The sequence below is a fragment of the Oreochromis aureus genome, linkage group 3 (assembly GCF_013358895.1).
Source record: "Oreochromis aureus strain Israel breed Guangdong linkage group 3, ZZ_aureus, whole genome shotgun sequence".
Classification (NCBI taxonomy): domain Eukaryota; kingdom Metazoa; phylum Chordata; class Actinopteri; order Cichliformes; family Cichlidae; genus Oreochromis; species Oreochromis aureus.
Genome location: NC_052944.1, coordinates 64,413,868 through 64,421,951, shown reverse-complemented (window position 1 = coordinate 64,421,951; position 8,084 = coordinate 64,413,868). Strand labels below are relative to the sequence as shown.

Below are 8,084 nucleotides of genomic sequence, written 5' to 3'. Positions count from 1 at the left end.
GGGCCAGTGGCGCAATGGATAACGCGTCTGACTACGGATCAGAAGATTCTAGGTTCGACTCCTGGCTGGCTCGTACACATTTAAGGGCAGGGATAGCCGATTTTTGTGTCGTGCGACCGTTTTGATGATCGGCCCGAGTTTGTCCTTCATCGTGCGTCGTGCATCGTGTAGTATACGTGGGGTAACGAGAAGCGATTAACACCTCACGACCAGCTCCCGATCATCAATCGCTTGGTCGGGAGGGTGTCGCCGCAGCCGCTCACACTGCGCACGCGCAAACACATAAATGTCGGTGAAAAAGACGGAGTAGCACAGAAGTGCAGGTGTGATCTGGACACAAGCGATGGAGGCACTTGTGGAACTTTGGAAAGCTCATCCGAGCCTTTTCGATGTGGCTCACAAAATTATCACGACCACAACAACCGTGAAAATAGTTGGATTTACATTGCTGCTCAATCACAGCTGCTTGATCAATGTTTTTCATTAGCAATTTAGCAAAGTTGATGGTGGTGGTGTGCGTGTCTGTGTGAGTGAAAGACAGAGAGGGAGAGCGAGTGACAGATTTTCTGTTATAACCTTCCTGTTATGGATGCACAGTGTGAGCACTCAGGTCGCATCAGAGCATCGGGCCGTATAGTGTGAGACGCTGCATCGTGACCTACGAACTTCTAACCCCTGCGAGTCAATCGTACAGTTTGTGCAGGAGTGTAAGCCCAGCATTAGTGGCTGCCCACTGATTCACTGAGTGAATGGGTCAAATGCAGAGAGAGTAATTTCCCCATGGGGATCAATAAAGTGTACATTATTATCAGTAGCGGTTTTAGATACGGGCGACATGGGCGGTTGCCCGGGGCGGCATCGTGGTGGGGGGCGGCATCACGGGCATCGGCAAAAAAAAAAAAGTTGCTCGTACTCATGCTGCCCTGACATCAGCGAGGGCATTTTGGGGATGGCATAGGCAAGGATCGGTTTTCTATCGCCCATTTGCTGGGAGTAAGGGCGCCCTCCGTTTGCGAGGTGCGCCTGCTGCTTGCGGCACAGGGAGGAGAGGTCGGGGCGGCGGGGGATTCTCTGGGTGGCTGGAGCAGCATCTAATAACCAACTCGCAAAATAAAACAAAATAAAAACAAACCAACAAACACGAAAACAGCAGACATTATGATACAGACTTATAATTTGCACCGATGTTTTTTCGAAATTCTATAGGCGAAAAGTGAGCGCGAGAGCCCTCGGTGCGCCTGCGCGCTGCTGAAGTCAAAGTAAACTTTATTGTCATCTCCGCTACATACAGTCCAGTATATAGAGAGACGAGACGACGAGGCTCCAGTTACAGCAGTGCAAGTAAACAAACAATAAATATAAGAAGAGTAAGAAAATAAATATACACTTTAGGACTCGGGGTAAAGGGATCAATAACAATTTAAAATGTATATTTTATATTTTGTTGATTTAAAGTCTCACACACAAAGTTTAAAAAAAAGAGAAAAGAAGAGGAGGAGTGTAGCGACTTCCACAGTCGCTAGAGGCCGGGGGTGGAGCCTGCCTATTTGCCTGATGCGCTGTCAACTGTACGCAATAATGCGAGAGGTGGAATTGCTTGCTTGTTTATTAAAGTGCTTGAAAAGTTTACAGAGCAATGTGATCAGCTCGCGATTCAAACTCTTAAATCATCACAGCTCTAATGCAACAAGGGAAACTCGTTGTGCTGCGTTCAACAAAACTACAGCTACCCAGCCCTCCTCTCTGTCAAAATCAAACCAGTGAAAGACAGACTGACAACGCCCTCTTAATGTCCCACGTGACTCTCGTTACACATCACCATAGCCAAACAAATGAAAACCCAGTGATCATTAAAATTCAATACATTTAATTATGGCTCCTACAAGGAGAAACGAGCAAAAGATACAGGTAAGCAGATGTGTCATTGGATAATGGCAGGTCATGTATCCTAAAACATGAAGAATCAGAATACTTTCTTAATCCCTAAGGAAATTATGTGGGTTACAGTTCCTCCAAGAAGAAATGGTAAAAATAGTAACAGTAAGAGACTAAACTCCAAACAATATATACAATAATATAATATTAATTAGTCAGTGTCAATTGTTGATTTGTCCTGTTCCCATTATATGACTTAATTATGATGTCTGTTTGGTAGCTGTTTGCATACTATGCATACTCTCTCTCTCTTCATATATAGGGTCATATACAGTTAAGCCCATAATTATTCATACCCCTGCCGAATTTTGACTTAAAGTTACTTTTGTTCAACAAGCAAGTTCTTTTTTGAGCAGAAATGACACAGGTGTCTCCCAAAGATAATAAGACGATGTACAAGAGGCATCATTGTGGAAAAAAATATTTCTCAGGTTTTATTTATATTTTAGCAAAAGTATCATGTCCAGAAATATTCATACCCTTCTCAATAATCAATAGAAAAAAGCCTTTATTGGCTATTACAGCAATCAAACGCTTCCTATAATTGCAGACCAGCTTTTTGCATGTCTCCACAGGCATTTTTGCCCATTCATCTTTAGCAATGAGCTCCAAATCTTTCAGGTTGGAGGGTCTTCTTGCCATCACCCTGATCTTTAGCTCCTCCACAGATTCTCAATTGGATTCAAGTCAGGACTCTGGCTAGGCCACTGCAAAACGTTAATGTTGTTGTCTGCTAACCATTTCTTCACCACGTTTGCTGTATGTTTTGGGTCATTGTCGTGCTAAAATGTCCACTGGTTCCCAAGGCCAAGTTTTTCTGCAGACTACCTGATGTTGAGAATCTTCATGTATTGCTCTTTTTCATGGTGCTGTTTACTGTGATTAGGTTCCCTGGTCCATTGGCTAAAAAACACCCCCAAAGCATTAGGTTCCCACCACCATGTTTGACAGTGGGGATGGTGTTCTTTGGGTTGAAGGCTTCTCCATTTTATGCCAAATGAAGGCAACATCATTGTGACCAAATAATTCAATTTTTGTTTCATCTGACCATAACACTGAAGACCAGAAACCTTCTTCTTTGTCCAGATGAGCATTTGCAAAGGCCAAATGAGCTTTGGCATGCCTTAGAAGTGCCTGGAGAAGTGGCGTTTTCCTTGGTCTGCATCCGTGGAACCCAACAGTGTCCGTTGGACTGTCTGCGTTGAGACATTGCCACCAGCAGAGCCCAGATTCACCAGAATGGCCTTGGTGGTGATCCTTGGATTCTTTTTCACCTCTCTCACTATTCTCCTGGCCAACACAGGTTTCACTTTTGGCTTCCGACAACGTCCTCTGAGATTTTCCACAGTGCGGAACATCTTGTATTTTTTAATAATACTTTGCACTGTAGCCACTGGAACTTGAAAACATTTGGATATGGCCTTGTAGCCCATTCCTCACTTGTGAGCAGCCACAATGCACAGCTGCAGGTCCTCACTGAGTTCCTTTGTCTTAGCCATGAATGTCCACAGACCACCTGCAGAGAGCTGCTGTTTTTCACCTGTTGAGTTGATCAAAACAGCTATTTCCAATTAATCAGGGTAATTAGGATGCTTTAGAACAGTGTTAAGAGATTTTCAAATGTTTCAAGTATTATTCCCACTGCCATTTGTACGTTATTGAAAGTTTATCTTTAATTTTAGTGTTAATAGTTGTTTACCCATTTATTCTTTCCATTTAATCGTATTTTACTGTTTCGCTGAAGTGAAGCTTAAATGAAAGACAAAAGCATAGTGTTCTCAGATATGATTCACCCAGTATATTTCCTCTGCACCTGGCTCTCTATGAGCCGTTTCACTCCCAGGAAGGGGAGAGCAGGACGTTCTTATCTATACACTCCCAAATACAAAGAGGGGCCCATTCTTCAGAATCACACACACACACACACTCTGAGATCATAAACTTCACACACACACACACACATACTCTGAAACGCTATAAATAAAGAACTGCCACAAATGCTGGTTGTGAGCCTGAGACAGCAGCGCTCACCCAGCGTGCGCACGTTGTTACCATCTAAACTGTCTTGAGTGTCTTTATTTCGCCTGAAGAATGTCTTGTTTAAATATTTACTCCTTACATTTATTTGGTCCTTCGAGCCGGATGAGGACATTGAATTTTAACTAATTTTGTGCTCCAACAGAGTGACCTCGTCGTCTCCTGGAATCGTGAACCCGCGCTGAAAGTCTGTCCGGACAGCCTGTTTCTAGTGAAACAGTAAAGACCAACTACGTGAATTCGCCGTTGGCCAGCGTTTTTAGCAAGAGGTCCACGATCCCAGGGAGCGAGGAGGATTCTCTCTGACCGGCATTTTCGTCCGAACCAGGTGAATATAAACACTCAAGAACACATTGCGGCTAAAATCGGTTTTTAGATTGACACGGTTCTTAAAAGACTCGTCCTTTAGGGACTGGAAGTCGGGAAGAGACTCGTCCTTTAAGGACTGGAAGTCGGGAAGAGACTCGTCCTTTAAGGACTGGAAGTCGGGTATTAAGACTCGCCTGTAAGACGGAACTGGCAGTCCCCTGGGAGACTCGTTCCGCAATTAAAAGGCTGGAAGTCAGGGATCTCACTCTCACGAGTGAATGAAAATACAGAACGTGTCAATTAAAATAGGATTGTAGTACCGCGTGTGAAGTTTATGTGTTGTTGAAGAGTGAGTGACCTTTTGAATAGAAACAACAGGTTTCTGCACCACTCTTACTGTTTCCTGTGTTGACCGATGTACTGGTGAGAAGGGGTCAAAGGTTGCGCATCAACACATAAAATTAAGGCCGCCCTGGGTCTAGACCAGGGTAGAAGGCTGCCTTAATAACCTCCCCCGACTCTAATATCAGCGAAGGTCACACAGAGTGTATGTTGGTAGTATTAATAAATAAAAGCAAAACAAGGTGTTTCTAATACAATAAATAAAAATAAAATTATAAGCAATTTACAATAAAATATTATTGATAACTCTAAGCCCAAAAAATGGGAAATAAACCCGCAAAGCCTGAATTGACTGCAGATGAATTATGGTTAGAGAAGAAATGCCCCGGTGCAGGACAAATAAGCGCAAACAGATGGAGAAATCCTAAAGAAACTAACTGTACCGCTTGGGAGGGAAAATGTAGTCCCGGCCCAATTCAACAATTGAATAAACGCTTAAAAGAAGAAATAGAAAAAAGCAGCGGTAAAAAGAAAGGCCTGCGCCTGTCTGAATACGTAGGATTCTTCGTGCCATGGCAGGAGGAAAGTAAACAGCGTGAAGAAAAGAGAAATAAAAAGCAAAGCAAACAAAGTGAAAAACAGCCAACTCAAGTTACAAACCCACCTCCCTATCAAACCCCCCCCTCTGCTCCAAGCCCCTCAGACACAGAGCAGCACCCTCCGAACCACCTAAACAATTCCTTCCTGAAACCACAGGACCCTTATGCCTCAGCTAGACAGCAATTAAACCTTATGGCTCAAGGCCCGTCACATAAACAGCAAGAAGATTTAGGGAGAGATCCGACTGGGAGGGACATGTGGGGCCGACCTGAACCCCCGTCTTGGCCCCCAGGCCCAATAGGGCAATTTCCGTTAATCCAGCTGCCAAACCCAAATTACGGGCGACCCACTGGAGCCCCAGCAGGAGAGGGCGGACAAGTCCCTGTAGATATGAACCCACTGATATTCACTTACCGTCCATGGTCTCAGGAGGATAGAAAAAATGTGTTAAAAGACGTGCCACCCTTAAATGAGGGACATCAGCAGTGGCGAGACGCTATAGAATTAATCCGCACTAACTGGCACTTAAACGGCAGCGAAATGTTACAAGTTTTACAGGATCTTTTAGGCCTAAAACTAGCTCGAGTGCGCGGAAATTACACAGGTCAAGACCAAGACTGCCATTTGTACGTTATTGAAAGTTTATCTTTAATTTTAGTGTTAATAGTTGTTTACCCATTTATTCTTTCCATTTAATCGTATTTTACTGTTTCGCTGAAGTGAAGCTTAAATGAAAGACAAAAGCATAGTGTTCTCAGATATGATTCACCCAGTATATTTCCTCTGCACCTGGCTCTCTATGAGCCGTTTCACTCCCAGGAAGGGGAGAGCAGGACGTTCTTATCTATACACTCCCAAATACAAAGAGGGGCCCATTCTTCAGAATCACACACACACACACACTCTGAGATCATAAACTTCACACACACACACACACATACTCTGAAACGCTATAAATAAAGAACTGCCACAAATGCTGGTTGTGAGCCTGAGACAGCAGCGCTCACCCAGCGTGCGCACGTTGTTACCATCTAAACTGTCTTGAGTGTCTTTATTTCGCCTGAAGAATGTCTTGTTTAAATATTTACTCCTTACAAACAGCTTTGACTATTTGGAATGGTATGGAACTTTGGATTTTCCCAGAGACTGTGACAGTTTGTAAAGGGTATGAATAATTCTGGACATGATACTTTTTGCTAAAATGTAAATAAAAGCTGAGAAATATTTTTTTCCACAATGATGCATCTTGTACATCATCTTATTATCTTTTGTGAGACGCCTGTGTCATTTCCAGTCAAAAAATAACTTGCTAGTTGAGTAAAAGTAACTTTAAGTCAAAATTTGCCAGGGGTATGAATAATTATGGGCTTAACTGTATGTGTATGTGTGTGTGTGTGTGTGTGTGTGGGGGGGGGGGGGCGCCAGAGGGCGTGTTCGCCCGGGGCGCCAAACAGGCTAGGACCGCCACTGATTATTATAATTAATAAAGGCCTGTGTGGACACACCCACACTGAAAGTATTTGCTGTCTTTTTCTTTTTTTTAAAGAAAATCTTTAACTTACATCAAAAGTCCTGCAATAACACATCAACCTCGTGTCACAGGAGGTTGCTAAAGCTCCATGTTTGATTTGGCAGTTTTAAACTAAATACCCATCCTGACACAATCCCAGAGAGGTTTAGTGTCTATAGCTGGAATCAAACCAGCAACCTTTCAGTTGCCAAGCATGAAGCCACATTTATATTAAGTTATAAGCAAAACAAAATAATTTTATCACATGCCATTTAATTATTTTGCAAACAGCATCTGTCTACAAAGAAAGGTGCTCTGATGCTTCCAGTCAGCAGAACGGACCAATCAAGCTTCTGAAACCAACCAGAGGAAATAAAGTTTCTCATATGTTACTGTTACTACATCTACACAGAGACAACAAGCTGAGAGCAGAGGGTGGAGGAGTAGACAGTTAAAAGTGACACTGACGTCTGAATAAAAGAGGCTCCGTACCTCTGACTGACTGGAATCGTGACAAATGTTTGTTGGGTGTGTGCATCTATTCTGTGCGTTTACTCTGTTGTATTTCCTCATTGCTTCAGCTCATCATCATCATCACCACACAGTCATTGTGAGTCTCCTTCATGGTGAAGAGGATTCCCATGGGCCTGTTGTGGATGTTTGCTTCTTGGTGTGATCAGCCATTGTTAGAGATCAACAAACATCAACATCATCCTGCACTAACAGTAGTAAAGGCTGCAGCCATTGAACTGGTGGACAGTTCTAAGTATTTGGTGGTTGTTCTTGATTAGTTTCTGTCCTTTGAGTCACACTTTGATGCTACAGTGAAAAAGGTCCAACAGTGACTGTACTTTTTAAAAGAGGTTTTAATGTTTCATCTGAAATGATCCTTTTAAATAAAATTTCTATTGAATCTGTTTTAATGTTTTGCATCATTGCTTTGAATGGTAATTTGTCTTTGACCAATAAGACCAGACTTAGTAAACTGGTTAAAGTGGCTGGTCAGTTTTCAGGGAGGACTCAGGTTCAGTTTGTGGACTTTTATAACAGGCAGGTGCTGAGGAAGGTGACCTGTGTGATTATATGTTCAGACCATCCTCTCTTTAATGATTTTCAGCTGCTTTCCTCAGGTCGTCTGCAGTGAAGACCAAGAGACATCAAGAGTCTTTTATAGCTGCTGCTGTTTTCATGATCCAGTTTCCCATTGGGGACAATAAAGTTTCCATTGACCATCAGGCTGTTTAGGATATAGGTGATTCTTTCACATTTCACTGGTTATTTTAAGGGATTAGTTAATCAGTAACCTGTCACTTGTGAGGCAAATGTATTAATTACTACACAGCTGCTTTAG

The 8,084-nt window shown here is 42.9% G+C and overlaps 1 long non-coding RNA gene and 1 other non-coding gene across 2 annotated transcripts; both read left to right on the top strand.

Moving 5' to 3' along the window:
* trnar-acg lies at positions 1 to 73 on the top strand. The gene has a single exon. It is a non-coding gene; the product is annotated as a tRNA-Arg (tRNA).
* Positions 74 to 3,544: 3,471 nt separating this feature from the next.
* Positions 3,545 to 7,650, top strand: LOC120436509. The gene is made up of 2 exons (XR_005610513.1): positions 3,545 to 4,300; positions 7,315 to 7,650. It is a non-coding gene; the product is annotated as an uncharacterized LOC120436509 (long non-coding RNA).
* The last annotated feature ends 434 nt before the right edge of the window (positions 7,651 to 8,084 follow it).